Genomic DNA, 26942 nt, shown 5'->3' on the forward strand with positions numbered 1-26942 from the left:
TTTGATAAAATTATTTTGCTGAATAATAATCAGCTCAGAATGGCTAAATGGTCTTTCAGAACTTTAACCTAAAAGAGAATTCTGTCATCATTTGCTCACCCTTATGTTGTTCCAAACCAGTATGATTTTTATTCTTCTGTTGAACACAAAAGAAGATATTTTTATGCATTTTAATGAAGAATGTTAACTAGTTTTAGTGCCTATTGACATCCATTGTAACACTTTCTAAAATATATTTTACTGTCCATATGAGAAAGATAGGTTGAATAAAAAATGATGACGGAACTTCCCTTTAAGCCCACATATGTATCTATTAATACCACAGAGAAATAAGGCAAGAGACTAAGAGTCACACCTTCGTAGAATTTGGTCACAGAAAAGGGAAGTTTTAGTTCTTATTCAAATGTTGACGTGGTTAATTACCTCCAGTTAAAGACAGACAACACCAAGACGAGAAGGATTATAAGTTATAAAGATCACTGAGGAATTGAAGATGGTGCCTCTATTCTCGCTCTTCATGCTGTTTCTGAAGACTTCATGTGTGTGTTCTTGGCTTGCTGGTAAATGCCTGTTCTACAGTGATGTGGAAGAGTTTCCTGTTGCCACAACCTGTGCTGGAAAAACAAACATTGCTGACTGCCGTCATGTCACTGACATTAAAGAAGACCTGCACGGAATTCCATCAAACTTGCTTAACCTCTGCGTTCAAATGGAACGAGGCTGTCATGGCGCCTTGCCTCCAGACTCATTCTCACACTTTGTTTCTTTGGACTACCTTGAGATTACTGGATGTTTTTCAGAGATCCCTCCGGAGGCTTTTAATGGACTGACCAATGTCACTTCATTAACATTGTCTTTCTTGTCTCCAGAAATCTGTTGTGAGGTAGCTCTTGATTTCAGTCACCTTTCCTCACTTAACCATTTGTCTCTTTCGCGGTACAGTTTATCATTATTAGCACCAATTTTTTTTTAAACCGTTCCTCTGTTGCAAGAAACATACTCAATGTGTGTTTGAAGGATATGTCTGAGGTCCTGTGTCGACTGGCAAAAGCAAATTCACTGAAGCTGTTTAAGCTAAAGGAATATAAGCTAAATAGACTTCAGTACCCAAACTGCTCAGTCTTCAACACCTCTGATGGTCACATATCTACTGTGTTCGATATTGAAGAGTTACATTTGTATCTAGGACAAGTAGATCGTGTAGATAAGGGAGCTTTAGAAGTTTTGGGAAATCTCTTTATCTTGGACTTTGTTTCAAACACTGATTTCCTCAGAGATCTTTCTTTAATTGGAGTTCATAAAATCATTACTTTGATCACCAGAGTGAATGTGCTTAACATTGATGACTTGTGTACAGCAGCAAAGTTATATTCAGTTGAGTCTTTAGATGTTCGTTATGAGACTATTAACTTGCCACCAACTCCTACTAATATATCAGATGGCTGTGGAAATAAACCCACCGGCCTATAGTTGCCGCAGTTTATAGTTGTCATTTTCCATTTGTAAGTAATTTTCTAGATGTTTTCCATGTTTGATGTCTCAATGACATGCAAGCTAACAACCAAATAAAGGATTTCAAGGGGGAAAAAAAGGTATTCACTTCCTTCCTGTCACATGAGGCTGTCAACTTCCTACTCCTATTTTCAGGAAGCATGGCAAAGGCAAAACCCCCAAGGAAAGGTCATTTTCATGTTACTAATAAGTATTTTTTGTTGACTTATATACATCTACATAATCATGAAGGCTCTATAATCATCCAAACAAAACCATTCTTACAAGAGATCTATAGTTTTTTGTATACTTAGTCATAAGTCCAAGCGGCAATTATAGTTGCCGGTGGGCAAATAACTTGTAAGTACATATAACATATATCATGGGGAATTGGGGGTATACTGTTGCTAGTATCATGCTAAAAACAGCTTTTTAGCATCATGCTAATCATCCATCTGGATGATGCGACAGCAGCCATAGTGCACCAGAACGCCCACCACACACCAGCTTACTGGTGGAGAGGAGACAGAGTGATGAAGCCAATCAGCAAATAGGGGGATTGTTAGGAGGCCATGATGGTCAGAGGCCAATGGGCGAATTTGGCCAGAATGCCGAGGTCACACCTCTACTCTTTTCGAAAGACATACTGGGATTTTTAATGACCACAGAGAGTCAGGACCTCGGTTTAACGTCTCATCCGAAGGACGGTGCTTTTTACAGTATAGTGTCCCCGTCACTATACTGGGGCACTAGGACCCACACGGACCACAGGATGAGCACCCCCTGCTGGTCTCACTAGCACCTCTTCCAGCAGCAACCTAGTTTTCTCAGGAGGTCTCCCATCCAGGTACTGACCAGGCTCAACCCTGCTTAGCTTCAGTGAGTAACCAGTCTTGGGCTACAGGGTGACATGGCTGCCGGCTAATATTGGCACAATTGGTAAATTTGAGCAAAGGCAGCTGTGAAAATTAATTTGCATTGTTTATGTTTTTGATCTTTTATTCAAAACAATTTACAAAAAAAAAGAAATGAAGTAAAACAATTGAAAGTTGTGGGAAAATCTCATGATGAATTTTTTTTTTTTTTTTTTCCTCCAATGCATGTTGGACACAATTATTGGCACCCCTAGAAATTCTTATGAGTAAAATATCTCTGAAGTATATTCCCATTCATATTTACATTTTTTAGCACACCTGGGTGACTGGGAGCATGAAATTGTCCAGACATGACTTCCTGTTCCACAGGATTATAAATGCCAACTGATAAAAAAAATCTAAACCTGACTGCCTCTGATAGAAATCTTATAATGGGCCATGGTTGGATCTTCCATCAGGACAATAATCCAAAACAAACATCAAAATCAACACAAATATGTGTCACTGAGCACAAAATGAAGCTTCTGCCATGGCCGTCCCAGTACTCTGACCTGAACCCTATAGAAAATGAGTGGTGAACTGAAGAGAAGAAGCACCAACATGGAGCTGGGAATCTAAAGGATCTGGAGAGAATGGTATCTGATCTCTTCTCAGGTGTTCTCCAAACTCTTCAGGCATTATAGGAGAAAACCCAGAGCTGTTATCTTGCACTCTCAGAAATAAAGGTACAAAAGCTGTCACTGGGGCGGTACCTTTTCAAAAGGTACACTTTTGTACCTATTAGGTTCAAATATGTACACTTTTAAGTACTAATATATACCTTTAAGGTACCAAAATAGACCCTTTAAGTACAAACATGTACTTTTTGAAAAGGTACCGTCCCAGTGACAGCTTTTGTACCTTTATTTCTGAGAGTGTGGGAAAAGGACACACACTTTCAGTTGTTTTACTTCAGTGAGAGGTTAGAATTTTGTGAATTTTTTTAATGAAAGATCAAAAGAATAAACAATGCAGTTTTATTTTCACAGCCGCCTTTGCTTATATTTACCAAGGGTGCCAATATTATTGGAGGGCACTGTACATATTTATGTATTTATATATTTATTTTCAATTAAAAAATTTTGATACACAAAGCCCTGTTGGGGCAACGTAATGGCTGCAATTTGTTCTGCACTGTGTTCCACCACTTTAACACAAATGGATTTGTTGTTTGTTGTGTATTCATATTCAAGAGATTATAAGCTAGATGCAGCTTTTTTGGGTTTGCATTGAATGTTCTTCGACTTTTATACATAATAAATTTGTTCATGAATAAAGATTGATCTGTTGAAAGCACTTATTTTGAGTTAGAAGCCAAATTTTCTCCTATTAAAATTTGACATTGAAGGGGTGCATACAACATATTTGCTCACCGGCAACTATAGTTGCCACATATTCAAATATGATTTTCAAGAAAAAAAAAAAAAACATGGGGAAAATAAATGCAGAACATGTTCACATAGGACACTATTAACACAACTATATGCATGAAACCATTCTGAAAAATTTGGGCACAAATGGGTTAAGAGAATTATTCTCAAAGGTAACATATTGATAGCTAAGATTGTAGATGTCTTAGATGTATATTCAGTCTTTCAGATTTTCAGAAATCTCACTATTGTTAACATTTAATTTAATTTAAGTATTTATTTTTGGGTGAACTAACCCTTTAAGGCCATGACACACCAAGCCGACATAAAAAAAAACTAGTGACATTAAACGGTAACTGTGTTGTTGCCATGAGTCATTTGCATCTGGGCCAAAAAGTTGGAACACACTGCAAAGGCTATGGTCAAGGGCCACCCCCTGCCAACAGGGGTCCGACTAGTGCTAACATTGGCCGATGGTTGGCTTGGTGTGTCATAGCCTTTACTGTTCCTAAAGGTATTTACATTAGTTTTACATTTTTGTGTTCTAAATTGATGCCAATTCTTTCTTTCTTTTTCCCCTCTTCTTTTTTTGTTTTGTTTTTGTTGTCAGATTGGGACCAATATGGCTGAGTACCTGCGCTCAAAAAACTCTGAATTTCCACATGTTCTCATGCTTGGAGACAACCAGTGCTTTCAAGCCTTTGCAGTTATAAACGGAGAGGCACTTGAGCAAAATACATTGCTTGCTGCAGTTGATGTTTGCTTTAAGGCGTTCTACGTATTTGACATAGACTACCCGAAACAGTGTTCCACAGTGTGGCAGTTTTTACAGACTGTGGTGTATGGACTTTCTGGGGATGAAACGCCAACAATGAGAGTTTTGCGAGCATTCATTTTTGCTGACAAACAGTAGTTTTTGTTATTACTGTCTGTGACCTTGCCTCTTTTATGCTGTTTGTTATTTTCATATTTACTTCTATTACTTCTAAATACTTTTCTTCTACAGTACAATTACACTACAATTGATTCTTATTGTGAGTATTTTCTCACATGCTATGTTATGCTCAAGATGTTGATGTAAATGCTTTGAAATGTTTTAATATTTCAAATTCATATTTTCTTCAAAAGATAAATTTTTCTAACTCATGTTTGCTGACAAACCGGTTATTGCTGTCTGCGACCTTGCTTCCTTTATGCTGTTGTTCTTTATTTACTACTATTACTTCTAAATACTTGTACTTTTCTTCTACAGTTCAATTACCAGTGTTGGGAAAGTTCACTTTCTACATGAACTACTTCAAAGTTCAGTTCACAAATTTTAAAATGAACTAGTTCAGTTCATAGTTCCTACTCAAAATTTTTAACTAAGTTCACATATTAAGGCCTGTTTACGGTGTGTTTTAGTCGGGATTTCGCCTGGAAGACTATAGAAATCTGGCACTCTAGAGTGCGTGTCGTTCAACGCGTGTCGTGGTTTCATGCATTTTCATTTTGTCATGGGACATTTAAAAAAATGTATTCACAAATGGACAATTTTACCTGATAAAACAAAATAAATTTTCATATTTTGATTACTGAAGTCTGTATTGCTGTAGATGTGTTATTTTAGTCATTTTAATTACTAAAATTTCTAGTTTAAATTTCCAACCCATTTTGGGTTACATTAACCCAGCACTGTAGTAATTTCTAACCCATAATTGGTTTAAAATGGCAACCCAGCATGCTGGGTCAAACATGTAACCCAAATAGATGGGTTAAAACAACCCAGCGCTGGGTACGTCCCTTTTTGACCCAGCGCTGGGTTGCCAAAATAACCCAAATTGGGTTGTTTTTAACCCAGCATTTTTTAGAGTGTAAATAAGCATTTTCTCAGACCAAATGATTTCCAATCTCTTTGTGCTTCATTTCCACAGACAGTCAAACAACTTTCTGCTATGATACTACGCACAAATAACATAGATAAGATAGTTTCCCACCAATTTTTGTGTTTTGCAGATCTTGAAATTCTGGACTTATCCATAAGTAACATTTCTAACATAGAAGATGTTGCTTTTATTGGATTGCACAAGTTAAAAGAGCTAAACCTCTGTAACAACAAGTTTTCTTACATTTATCAACACACATTCAGTGGTTTATATAGACTTATGGTCTTAGATCTCCAAGAAAATCCTATAATTCATATCGAACTGAAATCATTTGGAAATCTGATTAACCTTAGTTCACTTCTGCTGGGAGATCTGAACTGCCCACCTGACATGCCACTGATCAGACTGCATTTTTCTTACATCTTTGGAATTGTTCCGTATAATTTAAGTAATGTTTTCATAAGTTCAGGACCAATGCAGCTTGTGATCGGGAACAATGCTACACTGGGTCAGGGTCTAAATTTCCACATCAAAAGTAAATATGTGACCGTTGAGGACTGCAACAGTTCACTCTTAAAATCGGTAGTCACTCTTAAGATAAATGCAGAATATGTGAACTGTGGAAATGAATTCATTGGAAAATATGTCAGATCGGTTGTCAATCTGGAATTTGAGTCAATATCCTCAGACAACATCAGAGACTTGGCTGTAATCAATCAGCTTGTTCATTTAAAAACCTTGACACTGGAAAACATTGAATTGACGAAGCAGCCAAACCTGGCCATAATGTTTCACAACCTGACAAAACTACGGACACTGATCCTGAAAAACTGCAGAATGTTCTTTCTGGATGGAAGTCTGACCAAAGACTTGAAAGCATTGACGGGTCTAGTGCTTATGCCAAAAGATGACGTCAACATTCTTCAAAACTTGGTGGAACATCTGACTAATTTGAAGTACCTCCATCTTCTAAACTTGGGTCTGTACTGCAATTGTGATAATGCGGGGCTGGTCTCATGGGCAAAGGACAACAGGAAGGTGCAGGTTGCCATGTTCAGGCCCTCCATGAAAGAACTGCAGTGCTTGACTGACAATGGAATCGACCACCTCAACTTTCTTGATTATTCCAAGAACTGCTCATTTGATATTGAGTTTGTGTTTTTCACCTCTACCTCTGCCTTTTTCTGTGTTTTTATTATTGTTGTCCTGTCATATAAGTTTGCAGGCCAATACATTGCACCATTCTATCACATTGCCAGCGGATGGTTCCGAGAGACTTTGCGTCTGAACGGTAAACACCAGTAAGGATGAGCACTGGGTCATTAAGGAACTTCTTTCAAATTTAGAGCAGCGGGGGCCCACCGTTTTTGCATCTCTGCCTGCACAGTCGGGACTTTCAGTTGGGACAAGACATTGTGGAAAACATCAGGAACAGCATCTATGCAAGTCGCCGGACTCTTTGTCTCGTCAGTCTCAACTACCTCGGTAGCAATTGGTGTTCTTTGGAGATGCAGCTGGCCACCTACCGGCTCCAAGTAGAACACAGGGACATTCTTATCCTGGTCTTTCTAGAAGTGATTCCGTCTCGCTTACTATCCTCCCATCATAGATTGGCCCGGCTGGTAAAAACTAGAACCTATCTAGACTGGCCACGGGACCCAGAGATGCACGAGGCATTTTGGGACAGGTTGTGGTGTAAACTGAGCTCTAATAAAACCAACTAGGCTTTATTATTGTATAATGTTTAGTTCCTTGGGGAAAGAAAAAAATAATTCAATTGGCAGATGGGTAAAAAAAAAAAAAACACTTAACTAAAACATTAATTTTAAATGCATAAACATGCACTGACCATTTTGTAATGTATTTACTTTTTATGAGTGTATAAACTTGGTGTAGCGTTAAATATGATTCACTGGGCAGACATGATATTTTGCTTTTGCAGTTAATCATCTCACATCTTTTAAAGTTTAGCACACTTTACAGTCTTTCTCAATTGCTTTGAGAGGTTTTCGTTTGTTTTACTCAAAACAATAAGTTCAGATGTGTGAACAACTAGTTTCTTGTTCACATCAGATTTGGATTTCTTACTGATTTAAGCAGATTGCGTGTGTTTTGTCACGTGCGAAAGAGTAAATACAATTGTCTACACTTTGGATAACTAAATGCACATGTTGATCAAAACTGACTTTATACCAAATATTTGGAAACTTTTGGGAAATGTTTGTACATTTTCCAGAAATTGACTGGTAATTTTCTGCCCCTCACCATTGTAATCAAGCTATCACAATTTTGCCACTCAATCATATTTGAAAGCATATATATGGAGTTTGCCCAGCACAGTCACTACCATTTTTGAACAAGGAGGAACATCACAACTCTAAACAGCAGCAGCTACAGCAGTACTGTATAAACACATTTATATTTGTACAGTACATTTATCTGTAGAAATGTGTTGTGCGTAAACAGAAAATTCACAGTTGCTTGTTGTGGGAAAATAGGAAGATATGTACCTGTATGAATGTGTGATGGTAGTGTTAGTGGAGGACCAATAGAGTGTGTAAAAATGAATCAGTTAACAGTAACACACTTCTACATCTGTATAAATAAAAATTTTCATTTTCTTTTTGTGTACTACAATACCAATACATTTTTTACCTACTGCTGAAATATGCATCTAAAATGCTCTGTGACAAAACTGCCATTTTTCTATTGTATAGAAAGCAGTCTGTCAAAACAAAACAAAACAAAAAAAAAAAAAATGCAGTGTAACAAATATGAAATGAAATGCATGTAACACAATTAAATGTTGGTGAAAAAAGTAAACATCTAAACATTTTGACTAGTGTGGCTTAAACAATGACAAAAACACTTTTCATTTTGGTGGCATTTGCCAAGTTGCTGACACAAAAACTAGGTTTTGAAGCATGAATTACATGTTTTGGTTACTACATTTTGCAGACATGAAATAGTGTTCTGATGTTCCAGCAAACAGTTTTGACAATTACACTTACAGTTTAAAGAATGTTAAGTGCCAAAAGACAGTGCCAAAAGTGCCAAAGTGACTGAGAAAAACTGTAAGCCTACATAAACTGATATTTGGAGTAACTACTGACACTCCTCTTCTGATGATCTCAACCACAGACTATTTCTGAATGCCCTGATCAGATCTGTACAGTGACTACAGTTATTTTGGCCAATGCTTTTAAGCAAATTTGTTTCGGTTCTTGTTTTAAGTTGTGTTTCCTGGAACACCTTCCTTAATGGGGGAGTATATCTTTTATATACAGGTGCATCTCAATCAGTTAGAATGTTGTGGAAAAGTTCATTTATTTCAGTAATTCAACTCAAATTGTGAAACTCGTGTATTAAATAAATTCAATGCACAGACTGAAGTAGTTTAAGTCTTTGGTTCTTTTAATTGTGATGAGTTTGGCTCACATTTAACAAAAACCCACAAATTCTCTATTTCAACAAATTAAAATATGGTGACATGCCAATCAGCTAATCAACTCAAAACACCTGCAAAGGTGGGGAAGACTGCTGATCTGACAGTTGTCCAGAAGACAATCATTGACACCCTTCACAAGGAGGGTGAGCCACAAACATTCATTACCAAAGCTGGCTGTTCACAGAGTGCTGTATCCAAGCATGTTAACAGAAAGTTGAGTGGAAGGAAAAATTGTGGAAGAAAAAGATGCACAACCAACCGAGAGAACCGCAGCCTTATGAGGATTGTCAAGCTAAATCGATTCAAGAATTTGGGTGAACTTCACAAGGAATGGACTGAGGCTGGGGTCAAGGCATCAAGAGCCACCACACACAGACGTGTCAAGGAATTTGGCTACAGTTGTCATATTCCTCTTGTTAAGCCACTCCTGAACCACAGACAACGCTAGAGGCGTCTTACCTGGGCTAAGGAGAAGAAGAACTGGACTGTTGCCCAGTGGTCCAAAGTCCTCTTTTCAGATGAGAGCAAGTTTTGTATTTCATTTGGAAACCAAGGTCCTAGAGTCTGGAGGAAGGGTGGAGAAGCTCATACCCCAGGTTGCTTGAAGTCCAGTGTTAAGTTTCCACAGTCTGTGATGATTTGGGGTGCAATGTCATCTGCTGGTGTTGGTCCATTGTGTTTTTTGAAAACCAAAGTCACTGCACCCGTTTACCAAGAAATTTTGGAGCACTTCATGCTTCCTTCTGCTGACCAGCTTTTTGAAGATGCTGATTTCATTTTTCAGCAGGATTTGGCCCCTGTCCACACTGCCAAAAGCACCAAAAGTTGGTTAAGTGACCATGGTGTTGGTGTGCTTGACTGGCCAGCAAACTCACCAGACCTGAACCCCATAGAGAATCTATGGGATATGGTCAAGAGGAAAATGAGAAACAAGAGACCAAAAAATGCAGATGAGCTGAAGGCCACTGTCAAAGAAACCTGGGCTTCCATACCACCTCAGCAGTGCCACAAACTGATCACCTCCATGCCACGCCGAATTGAGGCAGTAATTAAAGCAAAAGTAGCCCCTACCAAGTATTGAGTACATATACAGTAAATGAACATACTTTCCAGAAGGCCAACAATTCACAAATTTTTTAATTTTTTTTTTTATTGGTCTTATGAAGTATTCTAATTTGTTGAGATAGTGAGTGAATTGGTGGGTTTTTGTTAAATGTAAGCCAAAAACATCACAATTAAAAGAACCAAAGACTTAAACTACTTCAATCTGCGTGCACTGAATTTATTTAATACACGAATTTCACAATTTGAGTTGAATTACTGAAATAAATGAACTTTTCCATGACATTCTAATTTATTGAGATGCACCTGTACACATGATAAATTAAAACATTATGCTGAACGTGTGTGGAAACAACGCCACTGAAAACGCCCAGAAAAGTCGGGACGTTTTGTGACATGTTGTTTGTTGTTACATGTTATATAGCCTGTTAGGCTGATCGTTACAGTTCATTCTCTTAAACTTTTACTTGTTTGACTAAAGTACAAAGAAAAAAATTCCAGTGTTTTCACTGGCCAACTTCATTTTATTTTTATAAATAAAAAAATAAAAAAAGATTTTGTCGCCTTCAGTATACTCCCAAAAAGAGGCATGTTTAACACTGTCACATTAACTTTCCTTTCAATTACAATGTTTTTGGGAATTAAAGTTTTGTAAGCAAAATTTTTGTCCAGTCTCACTTGATACAAGAGTTCAGTTGCTCGGCAGTCTGTGATAGTCATTGTCTGATTCTCCTTTTCATGACTTGTCATACATTTTCAATAGGAGACAGATTTACATTTAGCAGACAAGCGACTTGCATTGCATTCAAGTTACAGTTTTTACATTTTATCAGCTCTTGCTTTCCCTGGGAATCGAACCCATGATCTTAGCGTTGATAGCATCATGCTCTACTATTTGAGCTACAGGAAAGCCTCCTTGTCAATGGTACCTCCGCATATGCCAGTCACCCATGCCGTTTGCTCTAGCCTGCAGGCAGACCAGTCTAGCACATTCACTGTGTGTCTACTAAACCACGCTGTTGTAGCACATGCAGAATGAGACATTGTCTTGATCTAATAACCATGGACTTCCCATGAAAGACATCATCTTGGTGCAGAATTGACCACTCCTACTTGTGGGCTAGCTCGTCCTATTCAATTGCTTGATAGCTTTTCCTTGACAAACCCCACCTTAATTAATGAATTTATACTGAAATCCAACTCTTCTTCGTGCCATGCTGACCCTGCACCTACATTCCTTTTGAAACACTGTACCGCTGCTATTTCTGGTTCTATTTCACATCTTGTAAACATGTCTTTTATTTCTGCTACTGTTCCCATTTCACTCAAAACTGCTGCTAACACTCCTATGCTTAAAAAGCCAACTCTGGACCCAGCTGACTATGCTAAATATCGTCCAATATCCAACCTACCATTTGTTTCTAAATACATGGAAAAAGTTGTTGCCACTCAGTTGCAGTCATTTCTAGCTCACAATAAACACTTTGATGTATTTCAGTCTGGTTTTCGTTTGCAACACAGTACTGAAACTGCTTTAGTAAAGGTTACAAATGACCTCCTTCTTTCTGGTGATTCGGGCAACCTTTCCATACTCTTATTACTCGACCTTAGCTCAGCTTTTGACACTGTGTCTCATAATCTACTACTCATGCACCTCTCAGAGATTGGAATCTCGGGAGCTGCGTTAGCCTGGTTTTCCTCCTATTTGACGGACAGACAATACTACATCACCATGCATGATTACAAATCTCCCATTGTCCCTCTTAAACAGGGTGTGCCACAGGGCTCAGTTCTAGGGCCATTATTATTTATCATTTATATTATGCCCCTTGGACAAATTATTTGCCGCCATGGTTTTCAGTATCACTGCTATGCCGACGATATTCAGATATATACTTTTTGCCGACCTGACTCTATTCACCAGACTGCTAATATATTGACATGTGTCAACGAGTTAAAAACCTGGCTTAACTCCAACTCTCGCAGTTTGAACTTGACAAAAACAGAAGTTTTACTTGTCGGTCCCCCAACTTTAACAAAAAACATAACTAACCCCCCTAAAATTTACCTTGAAGCTACACCAATTTTTCCAACTGCCACCGTCAAGAACTTAGGTATCATTTTTGACTCTTCACTAAATCTAGACGCTTATATTAGCAAACTCTCCAAAGCTGCATTCTTTCAACTTCGACGTATTGCCAAACTCCGTTCCCCAAATGAGCCCAAAAGATGCTGAATCATTAGTACATGCATTTGTCACATCCCGGCTTGACTACTGTAACACTCTTTTTTCTGGATTACCAGCACGCTCCATCTACCGTTTGCAATACATTCAAAACTCTGCTGCAAGAATGTTAACGTACACCAAACGGTCGGCTCATATCACTCCGGCTCATAATCAGAAATTATTCTGCTTACCTTTAAGTCACTTCACGGTCTTGCACCTACTTGTCTCTCTGACTTACTTTCCCCATATACTCCTTCTCGTCTACTTCGATCATCTGGAGGGGAACTTCTTTGTGTTCCAAGATCTCGCCTTTCATCAATGGGAGGGAGATCTTTCTCTGTTATGGCTCCTACATTTTGGAATTCATTGCCCCTGTGTCTCCGGTCACTAACCACACTGCACGAATTTAAGTCCAAACTCAAAACGTATTTGTTCAACCAATACTATCGGTCCTATGTTTCCTCTTAAACTGTTATGGTTTAATGCTGTATCTGAATGTTTGCTCTATTTGATTATCTGTATTATTACTATGGTTTGCAACTGCAACCGCATGTCCTAGACATGGCAAATATCTACTGTCCATCTATGTATGTACTGATTGCTTATATTGTTTAGTCATTGTGAAGTGTCCTTGAGCTTGGGAAAGGCGCTATACAAATTAAACTTATTATTATTATTATCTTGATGGCAGTGTAAGTCTCTGTACAATTCCAGTATATGCCTCCTTGTCAATGGTACCTCCACACATATGCCAGTCACCCATGCCGTTTGCGCTGCTGCACCCCATACCATGACAGATGTTTGCTTTTGAATCCATCACTGATGAAAGTCTGGATGGTCACTTTCATCTTTGGGACTGAGAACTCGACCTTCATTTTCCCTGAAAAAAGTTTAAATGTGGACTCTTCTGACCACAGCACACATTTCCACTGTATGTTTAACTATCTGAGATGAGCACCGGCCCAGAGAACCCCACGGCTTTCTCCTAGAGTAACAAAGATTCAAGTTGCAATTATTGATGCAGTATCAGACTTGTAAACTGACAGCAGTTCCCTTTCAGTCAGTCACATTCGACGATATGTTGACACTGACGTTAGGGGTCTCACTTGGGAGCCCCGATAACCTCTGAGCATTACAAAAAAATGGTCGAAGTCTATTCATGAGTGGACTTTGCATGCCAAGCCAAACGGGTATAAGATGGTGGAATGCACCCATTCATTTAGATTTTTGCTTCGGATCCAGTTGCTTCGTGAGCGCCTTTTCTGAAAAAGAAAAAGAGAACAACAGTCTGCAGGAACTACTCGCTGTGTTCCCCACAGCACATTCAGTGGTGTGTTCGCCCCATGTTAGCACTGGTAAGTGCTGTGCTCCACCCCAGGGCACTCCAGCTAAAAGAGCACTTTCCTGTACATCTTGCACAGACGAGAGTGTCTTTCAAGATGTTATTCCGACCGTGTGCTTCTGGGTGCGGTAGTTTCCTTACCTCTGATGACAGACATTGTCGCTCTCACACGTATCTGGGCTGCAAACAATATGAGACAGCTTTCATGGATGGATCTTGTAGTACACTTGAGTATACTAGTGTATGAAAGATGGGTTCAGTTTATTTATTTTTTTTTAGCAATGGGACTTTTACACTTTTGTGGGATCAAAAGCAATCAGACTTACTTTCTTTCTGTATTTAATTGAAATTACTTAAAGGGGTCATCAGATGTGACATGCACTTTTACAAGCTGTTTGAACTGAAATGTGTGTTGGCAGTGTGTGTACACAACCACCCTATAATGATAAAGATCCACCCAGTGTTGTTTTTTTAGCAGTTGTCATTTACTCACGACATCTGAGCCGCTGAAGACGCAATGGATTACGTTTGTTTTTGAAGGGAATGCGCCCCCCCCCAGTCTACCTAAATGTGTTTATCTTCGTGCGAATCATTCGTGGTCTGGCTTCACCTCCAGAAGAAGTGAGCATAAGGTTTTTTTTTTTAATGAATCTTTGCAATTTGCCTTTCCTGATAACGTGCTAAAATTTACCGTCTCTTAGAGAACTGAAAGTCACCACACAGAAGAGAAGGGTGGGGTCAGCAGAGCTCATTAGCATTTAAAGCAGCATGCAATAAAACAGCTTGCTGTAGACAGAGCAGAGACAGAGTTTTTGACAGGGTAAAAACATTGTTTTACACTACCATTAAGAAATTTTAACCAAACTATGTTACAGACTTTTCATTAAGACTCTAAAGAATCATATCAACTTGTGGAAAATGGGCATCTGATGATCCCTTTAATATTTTAACATTTATTCCTTTAAAGCTCTGAAAATTTGTATAATAATAATCAGAGATGGAAACTCGAGTCGCACTTAAGTCACATAAAGAAAGACTTGGGACTTGACTTGGACTCGTGAACAGCTGACTCGAGACTTGACTTGGACTCGTGAAACTCGTAAAAAACGCAAGTCATTTGGTATGGGAGTTGATATGAATGTATCTCTGAGGGGAACTGGCTGTCTAAAGTTTAGATGGTATTTTCTTCTCATCTTGCCTCTGTATAATGCATATTAAAGTATTGTTCATACTGCAGCGCTGCTTTGTTTACAGCGGCAACCAAGGAAATTATGTTTAATTGCTGTTCAAGCGCCACCAACTGGCAGAGAGTGAATTTGCTTTCTAATTCAGCCCATCTGCTGTTTTGTTTCGTGCAGATGTTTTATGCAGAATAGTATCTCAAAACTAAAGTCAGACCATTTTGTTTTTGCTTTAGATTCCGAAATTATACAATCCAATTTAGATTAAAAACTGTTCATGCTGCATGTATGCAGCCTCTTTGTTTGGATTGTGTTGTGTTTAAAATACAGTGGTTGCTTCTAATTTTAAATTGAAAGAGAGCACAGACAAAGCCTTAGTTTGTTTATATGAGATTTATTTTATTTGTGTTATTTATTTGATTGATTGGGGTTTGTTTTAAAATTTCAATTTAGTTTTGTTGTTTGACATATTTCAATTTTACAAAGAAATGTGCAGCATTTTGTCTGACAATGAATTGACTCCTTTTCATTTCTAATTTGTCTTAAATTTTGTTAAAAAAAATTCTGAAAAACTCATAATTGTGAAATCAGTATTTCAAAACGGATTTAGCCTTAATTACTAGCTGAAGGAACTGTTGCTAATAAATAGAACAAAGACTTGAGACGGGACTTGGACTCCAACTCAAAGACTTGAGACTTGACTTAGACTCAACCTCAAAGACTTGAGACTTGACTTGGACCTCAGAGACTTGTGAACATGTCTGATAATAATAATTCATTACATTTATATTGTGCTTTTCTAAGCACTCAAAGTGCCTTACATTGTGAGGGGGATCTCCTCATCAACCACCTTTTAGATTGTCATAATGTGTTTTACTTTTTATTGCATTGGTGATATTTATATGCAAAACATCATAAACAAGTGAATACTCAAATATGTGATGTCAGATTTTGATCCTAGCAGACTTAAAGTTTTATTATTATTATTATTATTATTATGTAAAATTTCATGATTGCGCTAAACCACAAGCCGATAATATTGGGCATGTATTATACCCTGCGTGAGGGTAACTGTTGTGCGATTGCTCCTAAATCATCTTATTTGTGCTGTCATTGATTTTCATCCACTTGAAATATTACATCTGTTACAATGCAGTTTTTCCGAACTTGCGAATATTTCATAAAATTCCTCAGCTGAATAGTAATCAGCTCAGAATGGCTTATTGACCTTTCAGAATTTTAAACATAAAGAAATACCGTAGTTCACCCGAAAATTTAAATTCTGTCATTTACACACCCTCATGTTGTTCCAAACCAGTGTGACTTTTGTTCTTCAGTGGAACACAAAAGAATATGTGACCCTGAACCACAAAACCAGTCTTAAGTCGCTATTTGTAGCAATAGCCAAAAATACATTGTATGGGTCAAAATTATCGATTTTTCTTTTATGCCAAAAATCATTAGCATATTAAAGGGGTCATATAATGCCATTTTTGTACAAGCTAATATGATTCTTTAGGGTCTAAATTGAAAGTTTGTAATATACTTTAATTAAAAATTCTCATTAGTATTGTAAGAAAACACTCATTTTACCTGCTCAAAAACAGCTCTGTTTTCAGCACACCGTTTAGTGCGTGTGTTTTAAATGCTAGTGAGCTTTGCTCGCCCGCCCTCTGTTCTGTGGGGCGTTTTGACACAACACACGTGGAGTGTTGCCTTGACAACGGTTGAGGGTATATTTTGAAGAATGGCAGCGGGAGTCTCTGAGGATACTGTGCAACCGTAACGGTTTTGTTCATTATAAACGTGGGATTATTCATTATATTGAGAACGTCAGAATAGAAAACATGCATGTACCCTGAATGTAAACATTAGCCACATACATCGTGAAGCGTGCTAGCGATTTGCAAAGATTAATATAAAGATTAATATAAAGGTTAATTAAACGTTACACTCACTTCTTCTGGAGGTTCAGCAGGAACACGAATAGTTGGTACCGATTCTTTTTCAGGAGCAGCTTCTTAGCAAAACCAGCTTTATACTGACCTTCATTTAGAAAGCAGTCTGGTGAAAAATGATTCGCAAACATGAAAACATTGACGTTGCTCGTGGGGAATATTCCTTCAAAAGCGAAACTCAGCCACTGTGTCTTCAGCGGTTCGGACTTAGGAACATCAAAATGACTGCTGTGTTCATTATTGCACCGAGAACAGAACACCACAATCGCTTAGACGCCATTCTGCTCATAGACAGCTCCAGCGTATATCAACAATGACGCGCGGACTATGATTGACAGCTCGCTCACGAGCAAGGGCGGGTCTGTGTTGAAACACTGCTGTCAATCAACCATCGTGGGAGGGGCGTCCGACCGTGTGACGTCACGGTATATGACCCCTTTAAGTAAAGATCATGTTCCATGAAGATATTTTGTAAATTTCTTAACGTAAATGTATCAAAACTTAATTTTTTATTAGTAATGTGCATTACAAAGAACTTAATTTGGACAACTTTAAAGGCGATTTTCTTTTTTGATTTTTTTGCACGCTCAGATTCCAGATTTTCAAATAGTTGCATCTCGGCCAAATACTGTCCGATCCTAACAAACCATACATCAATGGAAAGCGTTTTTATTCAGCTTTCAGATGATGGATAAATCTCAATTTCAAAAAATTGACACTTAAGACTGGTTTTGTCGTCCAGGGCCACATATAGTCTGACAAGACATTGTGGAAAACATCACGGACAGCATCTATGCAAGTCGCCGGACTCTTTGTCTCGTCAGTCACAACTACCTCGGTAGCAACTGGTGTTCTTTGGAGATGCAGCTGGCCACCTACCGGCTCCAAGTAGAACACAGGGACATTCTTATCCTGGTCTTTCTAGAAGTGATTCCGTCTCGCTTACTATCCTCCCATCATAGATTGGCCCGGCTGGTATTATTACGCACGAGGCATTTTGGGACAGGTTGTGGTGTAAACTGAGCTCTAATAAAACCAACTAGACTTTATTATTGTATAATGTTTAGTTCCTTGGGGAAAGAAAAAAAGAAGAAATTCAATTGGCAGACGGGTAAGAAAAAAAAAAAAAACACTTAAAGCTGCATTTAAAATGGTTGTTTAATTATTATTTTTTTTCTATTTAACTACATTTTTAAAACATTAATTTTAAATACATAAACATGTAATGACCATTTTGTAATGTATTTACGTTTTATGCGTGTATAAACTTGTATAAATATGATTCAATGGGCAAACATGATATTTGCAGTTAATCATTTCACATCTTTTAAAGTTTAGCACACTTTACAGTTTTTCTCAATTGCTTTGGCTCAATTCTGAGAATGAGGTTTTTTTTTTTTTTTTTTTTTAAACAAGTTCAGATGTGTGAACAATTTGTTTCTCGTTCACATCAGATTTGGATTTTGCATTTTGATTATAGCCAAACCGTTTTGGTGCCCTGACTTCTGTCATAACATTTCCCAAAATATCTTTTGAGATACAAGAGAAAGAATGTCATCCAAGTTTATTTTTGGGTGAACGATCCCTTTAAATCCTCATGCATGTTTTAAAACCACAGAGAAAAAGGCAGACAACTTGAAGTCACACATTTGTAGAATTTGGTCACAGAAAAGGGAAGTTTAGTTCTTATTCAAATGTTGACGTGGTTAATTGCCTCCAGTGAAAGACAGACAACACCAAGACGAGAAGGATTATAAGTTATAAAGATCACTGAGGAATTGAAGATGGTGCCTCTATTCTCTCTCTTCATGCTGTTTCTGAAGACTTCATGTGTGTGTTCTTGGCTTGCTGGTAAATGCCTGTTCTACAGTGATGTGGAAGAGTTTCCTGTTGCCACAAGCTGTGCTGGAAAAACAAACATTGCTGACTGCCGTCATGTCACTGACATTAAAGAAGACCTGCACAGAATTCCATCAAACTTGCTGTGGCGAGGGGGGCGTGGTTAGCAGGATCTGCAGCGGGAGAGAGAGACTGGAGAACGAGCGGTGAGTAAGTGGGTCAAGTACAAGATGACATTCACCTGTGTCTCGTTCTAGTGATTGGCGTGGAGAGATTCAAAAGCCACCGTAGGACAGACGGTGGCAGGGAGGAACCAGACTGAGGACTCGGGAGGGCAAGAACCGTGGCTGAGCAGAGACTCACCAAAGTGCTGTGAACTTATATGATTTGAAGGTGCCGGAGTGCACAACTTTTATTTTGTGAACCCGAATAAATTTTTCCCGAGCCTCAGTTACGCCGACTCCGACTTCTTCCTTCCTTCATCCGAACTTTGCTACACTGGTGCCGAAACCCGGGAAGGAAGAAGCCCGGCCGCCGCCGTCATGCAGTCCCCGCCGAGCTCGCCGTTTGCGGAAGTCATCCAATCGCTCGCGGGCCTCCACCAAGAACACCATCAGGCGCTGCTGGAGATGCGGGACGATCAGGAGCGCCGTTTTCGCTCCCTGATGCAGGCCCAGCAGGAGGACCGCGAGCTGTTCCGGAGCTGGATGGACCAGGAGGGACGGGCCGGGGGGCCGTCCTCAAGAAACTCCACCAGCCCCTCTCACCTGCCCCTAAATAAAATGGGGCCACAGGACGACCCAGAAGCTTTCCTCGATTTGTTCGAGAAGTCGGCCGAGGCATGTGGGTGGCCACAAGACCAGTGGCCGGTGCGTCTCATACCTCTGCTGTCGGGGGAGGCCCAGGTGGCGGCCCAACAATTGCCCGTCCAAAACCTCCTGGTCTTCACCGACCTCAAGCGAGCCATCCTCCAGCGGGTCGGCCGGAGCCCAGAACAACATCGCCAGCGGTTTCGGTCACTGGAGCTGGGCGATAGTGGCCGGCCCTTCGTGCTCGCTCAACAGCTCCGGGACGCTTGCCGCAGATGGCTGATGGCCGGGGGAGGCGACATCGAGCAGATCCTCGACCGAGTGGTGCTGGAGCAGTTCATCGGCCGTCTGCCGAGAAAGACGGCAGAGTGGGTCCAGTGCCACCGCCCGACGTCGCTAGACCTGGCCATCCAATTGGCGGAGGACCAGATGGTGGCGTGCCCAGGAGTCGGCGAATCCCTGCCAGCAGTTTCTCTCTCTCTCTCTTCCCCTATTGTTTCCCCTCGTCCTGTCCCACTTCCCAGGTCCCGTCCGGGCATTTCTCTTCGGGTCCCACCCCGGGGAAGGGGTGGGCTGCCTCCAGAGGTCGTCGCTGGCACAAGGGTGCTGCCCAGGGGGGCGGGGCTAGCCAGCACGGGGACCACAGCAGTACCTTTTCCTCCACTCTCTCCACGCCAATCTCTTGACCCACTTCCTGCCACTAGGGCGGCGGGGAGGCCTGGGCCGGCCTGTTGGCGGTGCGGGGACCCAGGGCACTTCATGGACCGGTGCCCAGTGATGGAGGTGGGGGCACTGATCCGGGTCCCGGACAGCCCACAGGCTGCCCCCGATCAAGCTGGCCTGTACCAAATACCTGTGAGTATTAAGGGGGGTACTTACCTCGCTTTGGTGGATTCCGGTTGTAACCAGACCTCGATCCACCAAAGCCTGGTTCGCTCGAGGCATTGGATAAAAGCCGCGTGGTTTCGGTTCGGTGCGTGCACGGGATGTGGTGAAGTACCCTCTAATGTCCGCACTCATTCAATTTCGGGACAAAAGCATAGTGTGGAGGTGGCAGTTAACCCGCACCTCCGACATCCGCTGATTTTGGGGACAAATTGGCCAGCTTTTAGTCAAGTATTGGGGTGTTTAGGTGCGGATGTCTCTTGTGGAGAGAGGCAGCTGGAGAATGGAGTGGACGCGCGGGTGGGAGTGGCTGAGCCGGGCTGCGGGATACTGAGCCGGTGGAACGGAGCGCGAATGAGAGGCTAATCCTCTCTGAACGCGATGATTTTCCCCTGGAACAGTCCCAGGATGAGTCCCTAAAATGGGCATTTGAACAAGTCCAGACCATCGACGGTCAGCACCTCCAACCTGCCCGCCCACTCTCCTATCCCTATTTTGCTGTGTTAAAGGATCGGTTGTACCGAGTGACACAAGACACTCAGTCAAAGGAGGTTACAACCCAGTTGTTAGTTCCAAAAAGCCGCCGGGAAATGCTATTCCAGACGGCTCATTGTAATCCGATGGCGGGACATTTAGGGCAGGCAGCGACACTGAATCGTCTCATGGCCCGATTTTTTTGGCCGGGCATTCACGAGAATGTGCGCAGGTGGTGCGCGGCTTGTCGTGAATGTCAGTTGGTGAATCCACCGGCCTCCCCAAAAGCGCCCGTTCGCCCTCTTCCTCTAATGCAGGCCCCCTTAGAGAGAATTGGTATGGACCTCATCGGGCCATTAGAACGATCAGCACGCGGGCATCGCTTTGCATTAGTTTTGGTGGACTATGCAACCCGATACCCTGAAGCAGTGGCGCTTCGCAACATTTCAGCGAAAAGTGTGGCGAACGCACTGTTTTCATTAATCTCCGGTGGGAATCCCGAAGGAGATTCTCACTGATCAAGGCACGGCATTTATGTCACGTACGTTACGCGAACTGTACGAATTATTGGGCATTAAATCGATTCGCACCAGCGTCTATCACCCACAAACGGACGGACTGGTGGAACGATTTAACCGCACATTGAAAACCATGATTCGGAAGTTCGTCCATGAAGACGCCAAAAATTGGGACAGGTGGCTGGAACCCCTCTTGTTCGCTGTGCGGGAGGTCCCGCAAGCCTCCACGGGGTTTTCCCCCTTCGAGCTTCTTTTTGGGCGTCAGCCCCGCGGGTGCTGGACGTCCTGAGAGAAACTTGGGAGGACGGGCCTTCTGATAGCCGAAACGAAATTAATATGTGCTGGACCTGCGAACAAAACTCCACACTTTGGGGCGGCTGTCCATGGAGAATTTGTTACAGGCTCAGGACCGGCAGAGCCGGCTGTACAACCAGGGGACCAGGCTACGTAAATTTGCACCGGGAGAGAAAGTACTTGTATTGCTTCCTACGTCTAGCTCTAAATTACTCGCCAAGTGGCAAGGACCCTTTGAGGTCACACGGCGAATTGGGGATCTTAATTATGAGGTCATTCGTACCGACAGGAACGGAGCACACCAGATTTACCACCTCAACCTCCTCAAAAAGTGGAATGAGGCGGAGTCAGTGATGCTAGCGACGGCAGTGAGCGGAGAGGAGGATCTAGGGCCAGAGGTAAGCACCAAGCCACAATCTCTAGCTCTGGCCCCTGGCGGTGACCACCTCTCGGCCTCGCAGCTCACTGATGTAGCTAAACTACAGGCCGCGTTTGCGGATGTGTTCTCGGCCCTGCCGGGGCGAACTAATCTCATACAGCACCACATAGAGACCGAGCCGGGCGTGGTGGTTCGCAGCCGGCCATATCGTTTACCGGAACACAAAAAAAAGGTAGTTCAGACAGAATTAGAGGCAATGCTAGAGATGGGAGTAATAGAGGAATCCCACAGCGATTGGGCGAGCCCGATAGTTTTGGTACCTAAAACGGACGGCTCTGTACGATTCTGTGTGGATTATCGCAGGTGAATGCTGTGTCGAAGTTCGACGATATCCAATGCCGCGAATCGACGAACTGCTTGATCGGCTAGGTACAGCTCGATTTTATTCGACACTGGATTTAACTAAGGGATATTGGCAGATCCCCTTATCACCTTTATCCAAAGAAAAAACAGCCTTCACAACGCCGTTCGGATTACACCAATTCGTTACGCTTCCGTTTGGGTTATTCGGGGCGCCGGCCACGTTTCAGCGCCTCATGGATAAAATTCTGCGGCCGCATGCTGCATATGCCGCTGCATATCTGGATGACATTATCATCTATAGTAACGACTGGCAGCGGCATATGGGGCATTTGCGAGCCGTACTGAGTGCGCTGAGGGGCGGACTGACGGCTAACCCGAAGAAGTGTGCGGTTGGGCGGTGGAGGTCAGGTATCTGGGCTTCCACTTGGGCCACGGGCAGGTGCGTCCTCAAATTAATAAGACCGCAGCGGTTGCGACCTGCCCGAGACCCAAGACCAAAAAGGAGGTGAGGCAGTTCCTGGGGCTGGCGGGATATTACAGAAGGTTTGTACCTAATTATTCGGACCTCACCAGCCCGCTGACTGACCTCACTAAAAAGGGAGCGCCAGATCCGGTCCAGTGGACGGAGCTGTGCCAGCAGGCTTTCACCCAGGTAAAGGCTGCTCTGTGTGGCGGGCCGCTTCTGCACTCTCCTGACTTTTCTCTCCCCTTCTTGCTGCAGACAGATGCGTCGGACAGGGGGCTTGGGGCCGTCCTGGCCCAGGAGGTAGAGGGTGAAGAGCGGCGGTGCTGTACATCAGTCGCAAGCTCTCTAAGAGAGAGCGATGTACAGCACCATTGAGAAGGAGTGTTTAGCGATCCGGTGGGCTGTTCTCACCCTCCGCTATTATCTCCTGGGACGGAGTTCACTCTCTGTTCGGACCACGCACCCCTGCAGTGGCTCCACCGCATGAAAGATACCAATGCGCGGATCACCCGTTGGTATCTGGCCCTCCAGCCCTTTAAGTTCAAGGTGATCCACAGGCCGGGGGCTCAGATGGCTGTAGCGGACTTCCTCTCCAGGAATGGGGGCTGCAGGCGGAGGGCTTCCGGCCTGAGTCGGGCGGTGGGGGTATGTGGCGAGGGGGGCGTGGTTAGCAGGATCTGCAGCGGGAGAGAGAGACTGGAGAACGAGCGGTGAGTAAGTGGGTCAAGTACAAGATGACATTCACCTGTGTCTCGTTCTAGTGATTGGCGTGGAGAGATTCAAAAGCCACCGTAGGACAGACGGTGGCAGGGAGGAACCAGACTGAGGACTCGGGAGGGCAAGAACCGTGGCTGAGCAGAGACTCACCAAAGTGCTGTGAACTTATATGATTTGAAGGTGCCGGAGTGCACAACTTTTATTTTGTGAACCCGAATAAATTTTTCCCGAGCCTCAGTTACGCCGACTCCGACTTCTTCCTTCCTTCATCCGAACTTTGCTACACTTGCTTAACCTCTGCGTTCAAATGGAACGAGGCTGTCATGGTGCCTTGGCTCCAGACTCATTCTCACACTTTGTTTCTCTGGAATACCTTGAAATTACTGGATGTTTTTCAGAGATCCCTCCAGAGGCTTTTAATGGACTGACCAATGTCACTTCATTAACATTGTCTTTCTTGTCAAAAATCTGTTGTGAGGTAGCTCTTGATTTCAGTCACCTTCCGTCACTTAACTGTTTGTCTCTTTTCCAGTATAGTTTATCATTATTGGCACCAAATGTTTTTGAAATGATTCCTCAGTTGCGAGAATTAAACATATTCAATGTGTGTTTGAAGGATATGTCTGAGGTCCTGTGTCGACTGGCAAAAGCAAATTCACTGAAGCTGTTTAAGCTAAAGGAATATGAGCTAAATAGACTTCAGTACCCAAACTGCTCAGTCTTTAACACCTTTGATGGTCACATATCTACTGTGTTCGATATTGAAGAGTTACATTTGTATCTAGGACAAGTAGATCGTGTAGATGAGGGAGCCTTAGAAGTTTTGGAAAATCTCTTTATCTTGGACTTTGTTTCAAACACTGATTTCCTCAGAGATCTTTCTTTAATTGGAGTTCATAAAATCAGTACTTTGATCATCAGAGTGAATGTGCTTAACATTGATGACTTGTGTACAGCAGCAAAGTTATATTCAGTTGAGTCTTTGGAAGTTCTTTATGAGACTATTAACTTGCCACCAACTCCTACTAATATATTAGATGGCTGTGAGGATATTAAGAAAATTATGCTCAAAAATGACATATTTACATACAAGATTGTAAATGTCTTAGATGTATATTCAGTCTTTCAGATTTTCAGGAATCTCACTATTGTTAACATAAATAGGCATGTGCTCAGACCAAATGATTTCCAATCTCTTTGTGCTTTATTTCCACAGACAGTCAAACAACTTTCTGCTGTGATACTACGCTCAAATAACATAGATAAGATAGTTTCCCACCAATTTTTGTGTTTTGCAGATCTTGAAATTCTGGACTTATCCACAAGTAACATTTCTAACATAGAAGATTCAGCTTTTATTGGATTGCACAAGTTAAAAGAGCTAAACCTCTGTAGCAACAAGTTTTCTTACATTTATCAACACACATTCAGTGGTTTATATAGACTTATGGTCTTAGATCTCCAAGGAAATCCTATAATTCATATCGAACCGAAATCATTTTGACATCTGATTAACCTTAGTTCACTTCTGCTGGGAGATCTGAACTTCCCACCTTCCACATGTTTGGAATTGTTCCATATAATTTAAGTAATGTTTTCATTAGTTCAGGCCTGAGACCAATGCAGCTTGTGATCGGGAACAATGCTACACTGGGTCAGGTCTAAACTTCCACATCAAAAGTAAATATGTGACCGTTGAGGACTGCAACAGTTCACTCTTAAAATCGGTAGTCACTCTTAAGATAAATGCAGAATATGTGAACTGTGGAAATGAATTCATTGGAAAATATGTCAGATCGGTTGTCAATCTGGAATTTGAGTCAATGTTCTCAGACAACATCAGAGACTTGGCTGTAATCAATCAGCTTGTTCATTTAAAAACCTTGACACTGGAAAACATTGAATTGACGAAGCAGCCAAACCTGGCCATAATGTTTCACAACCTGACAAAACTACGGACGCTGATCCTCACAAACTGCAGAATGTTCTTTCTGGATGGAAGTCTGACCAAAGACTTGAAAGCATTGACGGGTCTAGTGCTTATGCCAAAAGATAACGTCAACATTCTTCAAAACTTGGTGGAACATCTGACTAATTTGAAGTACCTCCATCTTCTAAACTTGGGTCTGTACTGCAATTGTGATAATGCGGGGCTGGTCTCATGGGCAAAGGACAACAGGAAGGTGCAGGTTGCCATGTTCAGGCCCTCCATGAAAGAACTGCAGTGCTTGACTGACAATGGAATCGACCACCTCAACTTTCTTGATTATTCCAAGAACTGCTCATTTGATATTGAATTTGTGTTGTTCACCTCCACATCCACCTTTTTGTGTGTTTTTATTATTGTGGTCCTGTCATATAAGTTTGCAGGCCAATACATTGTGCCATTCTATCACATTGCCAGCGGATGGTTACGAGAGGCTTTGCGTCTGAACAGTAAGCACTATGATGTTTTGTGTCTTACAGCAGTAAGGATGAGCACTGGGTCATTGAGGAACTTCTTCCAAACTTCTTATCCTGGTCTTTCTAGAAGTGATTCCGTCTCGCTTACTATCCTCCCATCACAGATTGGCCCGGCTGGTAAAAACTAGAACCTATCTAGACTGGCCACGGGACCCGGAGATGCACAAGGCATTCTGGGACAGGTTGTGGTGTAAACTAAGCTCTAATAAAACCAACTAAACTTTATTACTCTATATTGTACATTTTGTTAAGGGGACAAAATGAAAAATAAATTTCTCACAAAAAAAATCAGTTGGCAAATGGATGAGGGAAAAACAAAGATGAATTTAAATAGTTTCCATTTTTGTATTTTAAAAATTAATTTTAAATACATGTTCATGCAATGACCATTTTGTACTGCATTTACTTTTTTATAATATGCTTTAATAAACCTGGTGCAAGAATAATTCACTGTGCAAACATGATAATATTTGGCTTTTGCAGTTATTCATTTCACATCTTTAAATATTTAGTGCACTTTAAGCATACATAGACTGATATTTGGAGTAACTACTGAAAACACTTTTTTTTTTTTTTTTGATAATCTCAACCACAGACTATTTCTGAATGTGCTGATCAGATCTGTGCAGTAGTTGCAAGGTATTTTGGCCCATGCATGAATGCATGTTTGTTTCAGTTCATGTTTGCTGGAAGCCCTTCTTTAACGGGGTGAGCTAAAATGGTGCGGGGATATTTTATAGTACATAGCGTACCGTGGGGTTTTAGTCAGGGCCTTCAGTAAGCAACTGTAAACTACACGCACACGTCTTACACATCTCTGTTACAGCTAATGCAACCATATGCATATAATACACATATTATGCCGCACACAGGCTCT

At 41.5% G+C, this 26942-nt stretch overlaps 2 pseudogenes; both read left to right on the forward strand.

Moving 5' to 3' along the window:
• Positions 1–14: 14 nt before the first annotated feature.
• On the forward strand, positions 15–7364 carry LOC131547415 (toll-like receptor 13; annotated as a pseudogene).
• An 11260-nt stretch (positions 7365–18624) lies between these two features.
• LOC131547075 (toll-like receptor 13) lies at positions 18625–26427 on the forward strand (annotated as a pseudogene).
• Positions 26428–26942: the final 515 nt, after the last annotated feature.

Source organism: Onychostoma macrolepis, chromosome 09 (assembly GCF_012432095.1).
Source record: "Onychostoma macrolepis isolate SWU-2019 chromosome 09, ASM1243209v1, whole genome shotgun sequence".
NCBI classification, from domain to species: domain Eukaryota; kingdom Metazoa; phylum Chordata; class Actinopteri; order Cypriniformes; family Cyprinidae; genus Onychostoma; species Onychostoma macrolepis.